Genomic DNA, 13,972 nt, shown 5'->3' with positions numbered 1-13,972 from the left:
GTTTCAACAAGGAAGACCCACAGTGCCACCATATGGACATCAATATGGTGGTGCTTAACCCATCATGATATTCAACGCTGTCTCAGCATTTTCCTACCTTGGCTCAGCTTCCCATGTAACTGCCTGCAATTACTAACAGTGGCCATTGTGTGGTGGCAAAGTTTAGGCCTGGTAGCATTGGTGCTTTTCTCCTGATTCTTTCCCTACTGTAGACTTCATCTCCAGTCCCAATGAAGACAGCTCAGGAGGTCTGATTGCAACCTTTAGGCCATACTTTCCAGCGACAGGGATATGGTTTGTTGAGCTAATGTACGTGTTGCACAATTATGTGTATGTATATGTCACTTCAAGATTTTTTTGTAAATTTTATCTTAGTTCCTGGAAATGGAGGATAACATCAAGCTGAGAGGTTACAAAGTCATCAGATCTTTTAGGGCCTGATAAAGCCATTTGCGGTCGCAAAACTTACAATCAGTTTGCACATGCAAAATTGTTTTGTTAAATCTACTAAACCAATTTTACGATTCTATTTAAGATTGCTGAATCACAAAATGGGTTTAGAAAGGCATAACAAATCACTATTTTGAAAGGAATGCTTAAGGGGTCCCTTCCAAATTGTGATTCGCAATGCGATGCATCAGTCGTTTACAACCGCAATTTTAGTCGCAAGCCATTGACAGGTTACTGACTCTTCAAAGGAGGTGGTAACCCATTTGCAAAGGGAGAAAAGTCTCATCAGGCTTCCATCCCCTTTGTGCCAGTAAAACCAAAAGTATGTTTGGAAGTGGGCTGTGATCCACTATAAAACAAACTTTTTTTAAAGGTTTTTTTTTCTGCAATGCAGACCAATTTCCTTTAAGGAATGTTTTAAATAATTCTTTATTAATACTTCATTTAAATTCAGTCATAGACACTAGCCACTGACCCCACCAGGCCACCAACCCCGAGATGGCATCCAATCAGAGTGAGCTGAAAATTGCAGCCCACTTCATGAATGTTGATGATGTAGGACAAATTGTGACCCACTCCGAATTGTGATTTTGCTAACCGACCTAATAGTACATAGGTTGACTCTTAAAATCAGAATTGAATTGAAAAAAAAACAGTGCGCAATTTGCGACCACGTTTTTGCAGATAAATTCTTTGCACATAAGGCCCAGAATGACTTAACTTCATGTTTTGTTTTTTAATGTATGTGTGTGCGTGTTTGTGTGTGTGTGTGTGGATCTAAAGAAAGACGAGTTCAGTTTAGGAAATTCAAGGTTTCCAAGAGACAAATGTCTCCAGTGCTTCATATCCATGATGAAATCCGACACAGACACCAGCAATCCCCGACTGAGAGTCTCTGGATCCAAGTGACTATTAGAAAGTGTACTTATTAGGGAGCTCTGACACCCGAAACATCACCCACCGTAGCTACACTCCTGGTGATTGACAATCCCAGGGAAACCCCATCCTAAAGAAACTTCCGTACGCCAACAACCTCCTAGCTTCATTCAGCTGAAGCATTCCCTGTACTGTATCCCCTGCATATTTCCTGAATTGCACGGTGGTTTCAAAGCCACGACCACTGGCACGTGCTGCATCAATTGGTGGAAAAGAGATCTTTGGTGGTATGCCACAGAAAAGGTTGGATGGAAACAGCCACCACTGGAGCTTATTCTGGTGTTTTGCAGCCACTGGAGTCTGTCCCTATCCCTGTGAGCCTGGCAACCAAAATGGGCAGAGAGCAGAAAGGCGATAATGTCTGTGTAGTTATGCAAATGGTGCCACACTTTGGGTTAACATCGATGGAATACTGTTCAAGCAACCTTCAGTAGCTGAAATTAAATCAAGCATCCCTTTCATCACTCTGTTGTTTGTTGCAGTGGATGCCCTAGCTGTGACTGGTGTGCCCTGTCCCAGTGTTTCGTGCTCGCTGAGTCGCAGGATGCAAGCTATGCTTCACTGATGAGGTCTCAGGAGCCCAAAACCATCCTGTGGTTGCTTAAGTTCCCATCTAAGGGCCCATGCTGGGTAGTTCTGCGTGGACTGTTCCTATTGGAGCAGCAAGCAGCAAAGCTGATTTGCATATGGCAGGTCTCTGTCTACCTTGGGAAGAAATTATGACATGCAAAAACTGACATTAGTACAATTCTGTATATTGGGCTGCCCCACGAGAAACTCTTTCTGGTTGGTATCGTGGACTGATACCTCAGTACTAATGACAGCTACCATCTAGGTCTTCCACATGGTTGCAGTTTTAGGGGCTTTGTTTGCTAATACACACATCAGCATCTCTTCGAAATTACCCTCCGGCCAATCAGGATTGGGACCTAGATATGGTGGAAAAAACTGAGCAGGGGTCTTTTACCCCAAAACTCAGTAAACTGCAAATACAGCAAAACCAGGCCAGGTCGGGGGCTTGCAGCCCTTCTACCAGCACGCATTATAGTTTGGCAGCCCTAATGTTTCATAACTATTCGAAATTGAAGTTCATATATTGGAGATTGGGTTTACCTCCTTTATAAGTACTACAATGAGGAAGTGGGTGCAGAGGCAATGGTCCAAATGAATTGTGCTTGTTTTTGGTTCCATCTTTCAATTTAAAAGATGGACTGAGTTGATGCTAAATGCGTCTTCTTCTTACTATCGAAACAACAACAAAGGAATACAATGGATCTAGGTGTAAAATGGATCTGATGCGGTGCTGTCACAGTGCACTATCATTGTACGTAACCATGCTTCTCAGATCTCACGTGCAACGTGTCTTGATGATAAATACCTTACCATTTAAGCTCCTCCCACACATTTCCTCTGTGCCAGATGCTATACAAAAAATACAGTGCAAATAAGTCACAAACAAAATAAACCTCTGTGGCTCTCCGGGTACCTCAGGTACGGCCATTCAGTAAGTAGTATTTGGGAATATTGAGAGAAGTGGTAGTTAGCGAAGCTTCAAGTGGAAACAAATTTGCAAAAGGGAAGTTTATCTCCTTTTGCAACCCCTTCATAATGATTTTGCATTGTGCCTAAAATATCGTCCTGTAGTTGAACAACATTTCTTATTCTGTTCCTGGAACGTATGTACTTTTTCTGAACCTCCCCCATCCCTCAAGAGAGCACGAAGCCCCTCTGCGAGTGAGTGTATAATCTTGAAGGAGCCAATCAAGATGCATACGGGACACGATACCTTCCAAAAATGTAGCATGGGAAAAGTCTTCCACAGTGAGACTGAAATTTTTGTCTAGAGACCTCTCAACTGTGAATGGTGTGAAAAGAGGTCAATGGTGTTATCAGAGACATAGCACTGCTCTCTCTTGCCTAAGGGGTCACATGTATCGCCTTTGCGCCCTGTGCAATTCAAGTGATAGATCTACTGTTCAAATTGTGACCATGTACCATCTATGGAACCCTGAATGTAGAATGTTGTTTCATTCATCACCTGTATGAACCGTGCAACCTCTGGAATAACTCTAAATTGTAATATGTCATAAGGTGGGACCTTTGTATTCCAGGGGATAGCTCTATTGTCTGGAGGTTACTCTGTAAGAATTATACAACCAGGTTCTGTTGCTGCTGTGTCATGCTTTAAGTCTTTAGTAACTGATGCTATAGTTGAGCTGAAATTAAAGTATAGTCTGTGCATCCCGGCAGATAGCCCTGTTCTCTGAGGTGACATCCTGTATGATAGGTGTTACTGGTGTACCACAAATCTAGTTCTGCTATCTTTGGTGATGAGTGACAGAAAGACACATCTCATTACTCCAGCCTCTAATAGAGTTAAGTAGGAGTTATGTCGGTTGATGGGAGCAGAGGCAGAGAGAAGATGATGTTGCCAGATATATGACAGGCTCTTCCTCCATTCTACTGGCCTTTCACCTGGAAAATGTCCTAATTTGCCCCAGCGATGGTCTGCCTCTGATTATTACACCCTAAATAGGGTGGGAATAAACCAGTCAAAGGGCCAGGTAGGAGAATTTGTTACCTCCAGATATGTGTGGCATGTTAGTGAATGCCCACCTGTTAGGGATCCTATAGTCCTGACGAAGGCTGTTGACCCTTATGGGTAATTTCAATGCCAAAACAATTGTACAACAAATTATGGAAGATGGAAGCATCATTTTCAATAAGCATTCAAAACTAGGCATTTTAATTATGTTAAGGTACCCTCCGAATAAAAAGAGATACCTTTTTGGGTAAATCCTTAGACATTGTTAACTGATCTGAATCCCTGTCTTTATCCAGTTGGAAAACATCCTAGAGCTCCCAATCATCATTGAGTCCACTCCAGGTGGTATCAACCTGCCTAAGTGTGGGGTGGACACCAATGATTAAGCATGCCACGATTAATAATGGGTGGGATGTTCACATCTAATTTCCTAAGACATCTGTATCATCAGAGGTGACAAACAGTTCTGTGTCCTATCTATAGCTATATACCCGGTGTGTATGGAACTACATGGACAAGAATAGAAAATTAATGTGGGGAGTGTAGACAAGTTATTCTGCAGCCTGCGGAATACTGACACAGGTTTTGTACAGCAGCTCTTCTTGATGGGTGGCATGTCTCTTCTGAAATCTACCATACTCCAGGATTCCACCAAGAGTCCCGCTTCTATGGATCATGTCCGGATCTGGAAGAGGGCAGTGCTAGACCTTTCACCAAAGTACGAATCAATTTATGTCATGGAGAAACAGAGGTAAGGTTTGCGGTCTGTGCAGCATTTGATGGTAAAGCAGATGTTCTCTTTAGTTGAATATGACTCAACTTGGATCCATTCCAGTCATGATATGCTGCAATTAAACACAGGGTCTACCAGAACCTGAAACCTTGATCACAATGGTATGTGCTAAAGACTTTGTCTTCACAGTCATTGCTACAGAACCAACAGCAGATTCAGAAATTGTGAAGTGCACCAATGTCAAACTTCCAATCACCTTGAAGTGGTCCTTTTATTTGTGGTTGTGCTGGTTTTAACCGAGAGATGTATGCTTGGGTGTTCCATCAAGCGCTCAGAATAGATATTCCTAGGCTGTGGCACCAGTAGAAAGGGATGTCTCCGCATCTGTCGGACGCCTCAGGAATGTTTGTGGCTTTTCTGATTTTGTGCTTGGTTGAGCATGGGAATGATGGAGAGCTCTCATAAGCAAAGACTGTGTCCACCGAAAGAGTGCTATGGAAAAGACAGAGATTGAGAGAGACCAAGAAAAGGAGATAGAGAAAAACAGAACGTGAGAAAGAGAGAGAGGGGGGGGGGAATGTGATTAGTGAAGCACATTTGACATGAACAGAAGCAGGTAAAAGAAAGAGCTAATCTCCCTTTGCTTATATTAGATTTGAACACTCCTGACCTACATCAGAACTAATCACGCTTGACTTCATCAGACCTGACTTCTCTTGACCTGAGCCAGAACTGACCACCCTTGATCTTCCAGAGTAGATTTCCCTAGACTTTAGTCAGACCAGACCACCCTTGATTTTTATCAGAGTTGACCTCCCTTGATCTGTTTCATGCCTTATTATCTTTGACATGTTGTTTGGCTGACCTTGCATGAACTTTGTTGGGCTGATACCCCTTGATCTTTCACATGTACAATCTTACTTGTTTTAGAGAGGGATCAAGCATTTATTAGTAGGCAGTGTAGAGATTGTGCACTAGTGTTGCTGTGACTTTGTTTGCTAGAGGAGTGAGTAGTACTCTTTGAACTTGTAGCAGGTGTATTATTAGTGCTGGCATAAACTGTATGAAGATAGCCATAATGTTGTTTGTCTATATCGCACTCCTCATCCGGCAGGTTTAGAAGGCATGTTGTTGGGTCTGCCTGTGTAGGTGGGGGAGATAGTAGTTGAGAGTGAGTAGGTGAGCTGTATTTCTTTTGCAGAGTAGCCTTTTGTGTAATAGACATGGCGGTGCAAAGTTGTGAAGAGTGGTATGTTGTTTATTTTGTTTATGTCTTTATGTGAGTTAGGGGTAGTGGTGGAGCATGTGGGTCATGTCTTAAGGCTTTAAATCATGCAATAGATGGAGTCAGGTGAATGAGTTTTTTTGTGTTGAGATGTTTGTGGTAGGTGTTGTTGAAGATAGAACATGTGGGAGTGAAGATGGTTTAGGATCTGCATTATTTGTGTAGTCATGAGGGTGGAGGCGTGTTTATTTCTATTTTGTGAGAGAATACAACATAAAGTTGTGTGTTTGTGTGTGAGCGTTTGATGTGCTGTGTGTTTGATGTGTTTTATTTTTGTGGAGTGGTGAGATGAGATATTGATGTAGTGAATTTCTGTGAATGTAAATAATGTTGGTGAGTGGAAGTGAATGGTAAAGGGGTGGTGATGTGCATTGGAGGAGTGTATGTGTGGTGTGTGAGAGGGGATGGATAGTGGTTATCAGTGTTTATGTTGGATTTGGTAGCAGGAAGAGGTAATATATGTGGTAGAGTGGAGTGTAAGTATTGTTGGGTTGTGTGTTTTTGGTAGAAAGAAGAGGAGGGTTTTGGTGGTGATTGATATGAGAGAGGGTTGAGTATAGGTTTAGTGGTGACGGAACGGGGTCTGTGAGCAGTAAGTAGGTGGTAGGGCTGGTGTTTTGTATGAACAGGATGTGTGTGTTTGTAGGGATTAAGGTTAAGTATAATGTGGGTTTGTGTTGTGTTGATGATGTGTGGATTGATATTGTTATGGGACAGAGTGGTGCTTACTGTGAGAGTGTATGTACCATTTTGTTGCAGTTGGGGTAGAAGGGTGTATAGATGTGTTTTGCACAATGCTGTAATGGTTGTTGAAACACTGAAGTGTGGATAGGGTTTCTTTGTTGTACATGATTAGTTTTCATTTGCTGAGTGTGTGTTATTATGTTTGTGGCGTGGATGGATTAAAGTGGTTGATGGTAAATGGTAACAAGGGCAACATTACTGGCCCTAGGCCTGACCTGGCCCGTGCAGGCAACTGCCCTTGCCCTCTTTGCCCGTGCTGAGATGCAGTGAGCCCTAAGGTTAAATAGCGCTAGGTCAGGTGACCTGTGTCCAGTGAGAATCCTAGCCCTAACCCTAACAAATCAGTACCATAGCCCTTAGCCCTAGGGCCAAAAGGAGACCTGGCCCTTCCAACCAATCACAACCCTTGCTCTAGAAACCAACCAAAAGCCAAATCCTAAGCCCTAAGTCTGATAGAAACCCTAGCCATAGGAACCAATAAAAACCATAGCCCTATCAGCCAATTAGAACTCAAACTCTAAGCCCTAGCACCAGTAGAAACTCTAACCCTAGGAGCCAGTCAGAACACAGATACAACAACAAGTAAGAAACTTATAAAAGGGGCATGTGACCGTAAGTTTGCAGATGGGGGCAGGAGATGCTACTGAAGTCAAAATCTCCTTGGATACAGAAAGGTTCAACCCACACTCTATAGCTACTGTTCAACCCTTCAGGTAAGTCCCAAATCTAAAGCGACTAAAAATACTGCTTTTCACACACACACAAATCACTTTCTCTAGCCATAAACGTGTGCTGCATACACTTTTCAAACACAATTTAACACACAAAGCAGATTAAGCAGTCTCTTAAACACACTCTGGTTAGGTTCTGGGGTGTATTGTGCCTGTTTAGTTTGTAAAATGAGGGTGGGGAGCACAGCCGCGGCCCGTGGAGGGAGTTCCGGTGGGGCAAACAGGCGGGGCTAGGGAGGGGCAGGGTGGGGGGTGATAAACACCGGAATATGGATGGTTGCAGGTAAGTAAACAATTAAATTAATAAAACGAATTTTGTAGCGCGCCCTGCACCGCATTGCGATGCAGGGCGCGCTACGAAATTCGTTTTATTAATTTAAGTGTTGACTTACCTGCAATCATTCATATTCCAGTGTTTATCACCCCCCTCCCTGTCCCTCCCCCGCCCCGCCTGCCTGTCCCACCAGAACTCCCTCCAGGGGCCACGGCTGGGGGAGGATGAATTGCCTTCTAGAGGGCTTAACACAGTATAGGGTAAAATTAGGAGAGAAATGTAAACAGTCACAGGTAGAATAAAACAGATGTTTTAAAAGTATACATTTCACAGACACCAGGAGTTATTTTAAACAGTCATGGGTAGAGGAAAAGAGCAGTTTTAAAGTTTCAAAATACACAGCACAAAGTCTGTGTCCTTACCACCGTCTTTTCCCAAAATGTAATTGCACTATCTTTATTAGCCATACCTGGATTGTACTCGAAACATGTGATCTTTGTAAACTAATCAGTTTTATAGTTACTTTACTTTACTTTATTTCAGTCATATACAACTATGAAATGTACAATACACTAATAGGTATAAATCACAACACATCAACTAAAACAGCTAGAAACAGACAGCTATTAAAATATGACAATAACCATATAGTAAATCACAGTTCAAATATCATCAGACTTACACGTTTGGAAGGCAAAATAGTTGTAAAGTGACTAGTGCAACAATCTAATGCATGAATCATACAATGGAAAAACCATATTCGTGAAACCATAATTAAAGAGGCATGGCCATGCTTGCGAGCAGAAAAACCCAAACAGTTGCAAAGTGACTAGTGCAACCATCTTGTAGATGAATCATACAATAAAAGCCACAAGTGGGTGAAAAGGCAATTAAAAAGTGGCAGATGCAACATTTTTATGGGAATCCCATTTCCTAAAATGTCTTCTAGCTTACATAAGTAATAAATCACCCCATTAAAAACGACATAAAAAGTCATAAAAAGAAACAAGGAACCAATTAATCAAATAAATAGAGTATTAAAAAGCCAGGAATTATAACATGGCATGATAACAATCATTTGGGTGTCACAATTCATAAATCTTTATCATTCTTGCACTTAAATGAAAATCGCACAATAATAAAATGACAAGTGAGGCTGTCTTACGGATAAAACATACATGGGAAGAACACACGTATGTATCCAGAAACCTATGGGGGACAAGCAAAATTTCAGTTCCTTGGATATTAGCCAACTTGCATGTGTAAGTAATCAGTTCATTCTACGGTTACATGTATCGGGGGCAGGTCTATACAACATTCACAAAGGGACCGCATATGAGTAACCAAGATGGACACTAGAATATTCTACAAAAAAACAGAATAAAAAAAAAAAATCATTCACTATGCCTTGTCTACACGAATGTCTGACAAAATATCGAAAACAAAAATATCGATATACAAAAATATCGGAACAAAAATATCGAAGTCAAAAATATAGGAATCCTATCCCTAACAAGGTAAGTACAAATATATCGAAAATGAAATATAGAATGCCAACAATATCGTTTTTTGTAAAATATCGTTTTTTTTTAATATAATAAAAATGTAATATTAACAAAATAATACTTATAAATGTAATAAACATATTTAAAAATTCACTATAATATTTAAAATTAATACATAATGTAATGCAAATTAATATTAATAAATATATAATACATAATATAATTTTCATTAATAATAACTCTAAATTAATTATTGTCATAACTTAAAAACAAATAAAAATGTAATAAATTACTAATACATTTATTTACATAAAATATTCACATAAATAACAATTAATAACAAAATAATACTAATAAAAAGCTAAATACATTTTAGATAGCGTATGAGTAAAAATTACTATTCCCACTCCAGAGAGTGCGACAGTAGGGAAAGTGTTGGATAGCGTAGCAGTAACAATTACTATTCCCACTCCAGAGAGTGCAACAGTAGGGAAAGTGTTGGATAGCGTAGGGTTAAAAATTACTATTCCAACTCCAGAGAGTGCAACAGTAGGGAAAGTGTTGGATAGCGTAGGGGTAACTATTACTATTCCTACTCCAGAGAGTGCAACAGTAGGGAAAGTTTTGGATAGCGTAGGGGTAAAAATTACTATTCCCACTCCAGAAAGTGCAACAGTAGGGAACGTGTTGTATAGCGTCAGGGTAACAATTACTATTCCAACTCCAGAGAGTGCAACAGTAGGGAAAGTTTTGGATAGTGTAGGATTAAAAATGACTATTCCAACTCCAGAGAGTGCAACAGTAGGGAAAGTGTTGGATAGCGTAGGGTTAAAAATTACTATTCCCACTCCAGAGAGTGCAACAGTAGGGAAAGTGTTGGATAGCGTAGGGCACGGGTACTCATAGTACGGCCCGCGGGCCGCTGGCGGCCCGGCAAGCCTTCCCTGGCGGCCCGCGGACCTTTCAGTACCCGTGTTTTATATAAACATTTCTAAAAAGTATCTTCAACCGGAGCGCGACTCCGAGAGACTGCTGCTCTGTGGGGGCCGGGTGATTCATTTCCATAGTCAGAGTGGAGCTGCAGGGGCCTACGAAGAGGTGAAATACTACAAAGCCCCATTAACATGCAAATGTTCGTTTAAAGACCCGTGAAGTTGACGGGTGCGGCTGTGTGTGTGCCCTGAATCTGTCTCAGCCAGGACACACACAGGCAGGGTGAGATGATAGGGCAGAATGCTCTAAATTAAATACAGAGAAACAGAAAGGCAATAATTTGAATGTTGGCGCACATGGCCAATAGAAATACTTATTAACATCTCTACTACTAGATGTCCGATATTGATTCAGCCAATCAAAGCTTTGAAATCTTCTATTAACTATTTTGGCATATTTTTCATGTGCAGTGTGAAGCTGAGGCATGATGCACAAAATAGGGTCAGTGGACAAGATTGTTCTCTGATGAGGGTGAGGTCAAAATAACCGGTGCGAATAGCTTAACTGAGCACAGCTTGGCTGGTGCTATGTGGCGCGAATTGCCCTTCTCCTCGTTAGGGGCCTTCAGTTCAGGGTAACTTCAGGCAGGCAATTAACAGTAGAACATGCCCTCACCAGAATGCAAAGACGATGGGTAAAAGATTTAATTGTCGGTGCCAGGGTGAGCAGACTTGATATAACCTCATCCAAGGAGGGAGTAAGACAGAGGAAGAGGGCGGGAAAGGGAGGGGAGGGAGGGAGAGTGTGACCAAGAAATGGAGACCAAGAAAGGGAGACAGACAGAAGGAGGGAGACAGACAGAGGGAGGGAGGGCGACAGAGGGAGAGAGGGCGACAGAGGGAGGAGGGCGACAGAGGGACGGAGACAGAGGGGCAGAGACAAAGGGAGGGTGATGGAGTGAGGGAGGTGGAGTGAGGGAGGGAAGGTAGTGAGGGAGGCAGAGGGAGGGAGGCAGAAGTGAGGGACTGAGGGAAGGGGAGTGAGGGAAGGGGAGTGAGGGAAGGGGAGTGAGGGAAGCGGAAGTGAGGGAGTGAGGGAAGGGGAGTGAGGGAAGGGAGTGAGGGAGGCAGAGGGAGGAAGGCAAAAGTGAGGAAGTGAGGGAAGGGGAGTGAGTGAGGGAAGGGAGTGAGGGAAGGGAGTGAGGGAAGGGAGTGAGGGGGGCAGAGGGAGGGAGGCAGAAGTGAGGGAAGGGGAGTGAGGGAAGGGGAGTGAGGGAGTGAGGGAAGTGGAAGTGAGGGAGTAAGGGAAGGGGAGTGAGGGAAGGGGAGTGAGGGAGTGAGGGAGTGAGGGAAGGGGAGTAGCGGAGTGCGGGAAGGGGAGTAGGGGAGTGAGGGAGGGAGTGAGGGAGGGAGGGAGTGAGGGAGGAAGGGAGGGAGGGAGTGAGGGAGGCGGGGAGGGAAGCGGCAGTGAGGGAGTGAGGGAAGGGGAGTGAGGGAGGCAGAGGGAGGGAGGCAGAAGTGAGGGAGTGAGGGGAGGGGAGTGAGGGAGTGAGAGAAGCGGAAGTGAGGGAGTAAGGGAAGGGGAGTGAGGGAGTGAGGGAGGCAAAGGGAGTGAGGGAGGCGGGGAGGGAAGCGGCAGTGAGGGAGTGAGGGAAGGGGAGTGAGGGAAGGGGAGTGAGGGAAGCGGAAGTGAGGGGGGGAGTGATGGAGTGAGTGAGGCAGAGGGAGGGAGGGAGTGAGTTAGGCAGAAAGGGAAGCGGCAGTGAAGGAGTGAGGGAAGGGGAGTGAGGGAGTGAGGGAAGGGGAGTGAGGGAAGCGGAAGTGAGGAAGTGAGGGAGTAAGGGAAGGGGAGTGAGGGTGAGGGAAGGGGAATGATGGAAGGTGAGTGAGTGAGGGAGGGAGTGAGGGAAGGGGAGGGAAGGAATGAAGGGGATAGGGGAGGGAGAAAGGGAAGAGGGTGAGGGACAGAGAGGGAGAAGGGGAGTGAGGGTGAGGGAAGGGGAGTGAGGGTGAGGGAAGGGGAGCGAGGGTGAGGGAAGGGGAGTGAGGGAGAAGGAAGGGGAGTGAGGGAGAGGGGAGGAGAGAGGGAAGGAGAGAGGGAACGGAGAGGGAGTGTGAGGGAAGGAGAGGGAGTGTGAGGGAAGGAGAGGGAGTGTGAGGGAAGGAGAGGGAGTGTGAGGGAAGGAGAGGGAGGGTGAGGGAAGGAGAGGGAGGGAGTGAGACAGTCAGAGAGAGGGTGAGTGAGGCAGAGGGAGAGGGATGGAGGGAGAGAGACAGAGAGATAGAGGGGCGAGACAGAGAGAGGGAGGGAGACGTAAAGAGAGAGAGGGAGACGTAGAGAGAGAGAGAGAGGGAGGGAGACATAGATAGATAGATAGATAGATAGATAGATAGATAGATAGATAGATAGATAGATAGATAGATAGATAGATAGATAGATAGATAGATAGAGGGATAGATAGATAGAGGGAAGGAGACAGAGAGAGAGAGAGAGACAGAGATGTGTCTATGCGGGTCTTGTGGCTCAGTGGACGAAGACGTCCGTTGCAGGGACCTGTGTTCAACCTATAGTCACAGTTTTTTTTGTTACTCTAGGCCCGCCCACACCCCCGCTGACCCCGCCCCCACCGGTGCGGCCCTCGGACACAAACCACACTGTAAATTTGGCCCCCAAGAGAAAGTTTGTGAGTACCCATGGCGTAGGGGTAACAATTACTATTCCAACTCCAGAGAGTGCAACAGTAGGGAAAGTGTTGGATAGCGTAGGGGTTTAAATTACATACTTATAAATTACATCTATCAAATAATTAATTATTTAAAATTAATTACCAATTAATTACATTTATTTACCAATTAATAAAAATAAATGTATGCTTCCTACTAATTAATAATTAATTCTACATAATGAAATTACTTCCCACCCTATTCCCCTATAAACCCATAACCCGCTACAGAACATATTTATCAATTAATTAAAAATAATTACCAAAATAATTAAATATAATTACCAATTATTTTTAATTAATGTATGATTCCTACTAATTAATAATTATTTAAACATTATTACATTACTTCCAACCCTATTCTCCTATAAACCCATAACTCGCTACAGAACATATTTATCAATTAATCAATTAATTAAAATTATTTACAAATAATTCTCAATTAATTAATTAATAATTCCTACTAATTAATAATTAATTTAACATAATTAAATTACTTCCCACCCTATTCCCCTATAAACCCATAACCCGCTACAGAACATATTTATCAATTAATCAATTAATAAAAATTAATTAAAAATTAATTCTCAATTAATTAATTAATAATTCCTACTAATTAATAATTAATTTAACATAATTAAATTACTTCCCACCCTATTCCCCTATAAACCCACAACCCGCTACAGTACTAAAAGACAATATTTAATTAAATTACATTAAAAATAAATAATAAAACATAATAAATACAATATAATATACACAAAATTTATTTAAAAATCGATATTAGTAACATCGAAATTATTTATTTCGATATTATTGACATCGATATTTAAAACTTCGAAATTACTAATATCATACTAATATCGATATTAAGACTGTCGATATTACTTACCTTCTATATTATGTCCCATCGATATTTAAACTTCGATATAATTGTATATCGAAATTTAAAACTCGATATTTTGTCTGTGTACCGTCTACACAAGTCTAGATCTTAAAGGCCAAGCCCGCCACACCTAGGGTCCCCTGGGCTATTTATTCACCGCACTCATGTCGCGCTGGCGTATGCTCACCCGACCCACTTGTGTTAAGTTACTGGGGGCTGTCACCAGGA

General features: G+C 42.7%; 1 protein-coding gene across 1 annotated transcript in view; it reads right to left on the bottom strand.

Annotated features, from left to right (window-relative positions):
• Positions 1-4,940: 4,940 nt before the first annotated feature.
• LOC147702018 (bMERB domain-containing protein 1-like) overlaps positions 4,941-13,972 on the bottom strand; it is a 249,753-nt gene continuing 240,721 nt past the window's right edge. The window contains exon 7 of the mRNA XM_086928738.1: positions 4,941-5,156. The gene's annotated coding sequence lies outside the window, so the exon portion shown is untranslated. The remainder of the gene's footprint in view (positions 5,157-13,972) is intronic.

This window comes from Lissotriton vulgaris, chromosome 7 (assembly GCF_964263255.1).
Source record: "Lissotriton vulgaris chromosome 7, aLisVul1.2, whole genome shotgun sequence".
Taxonomy (NCBI): domain Eukaryota; kingdom Metazoa; phylum Chordata; class Amphibia; order Caudata; family Salamandridae; genus Lissotriton; species Lissotriton vulgaris.
Note: the sequence above shows the minus strand (reverse complement) of the source record. Positions and strands in the feature narration are given on the sequence as shown.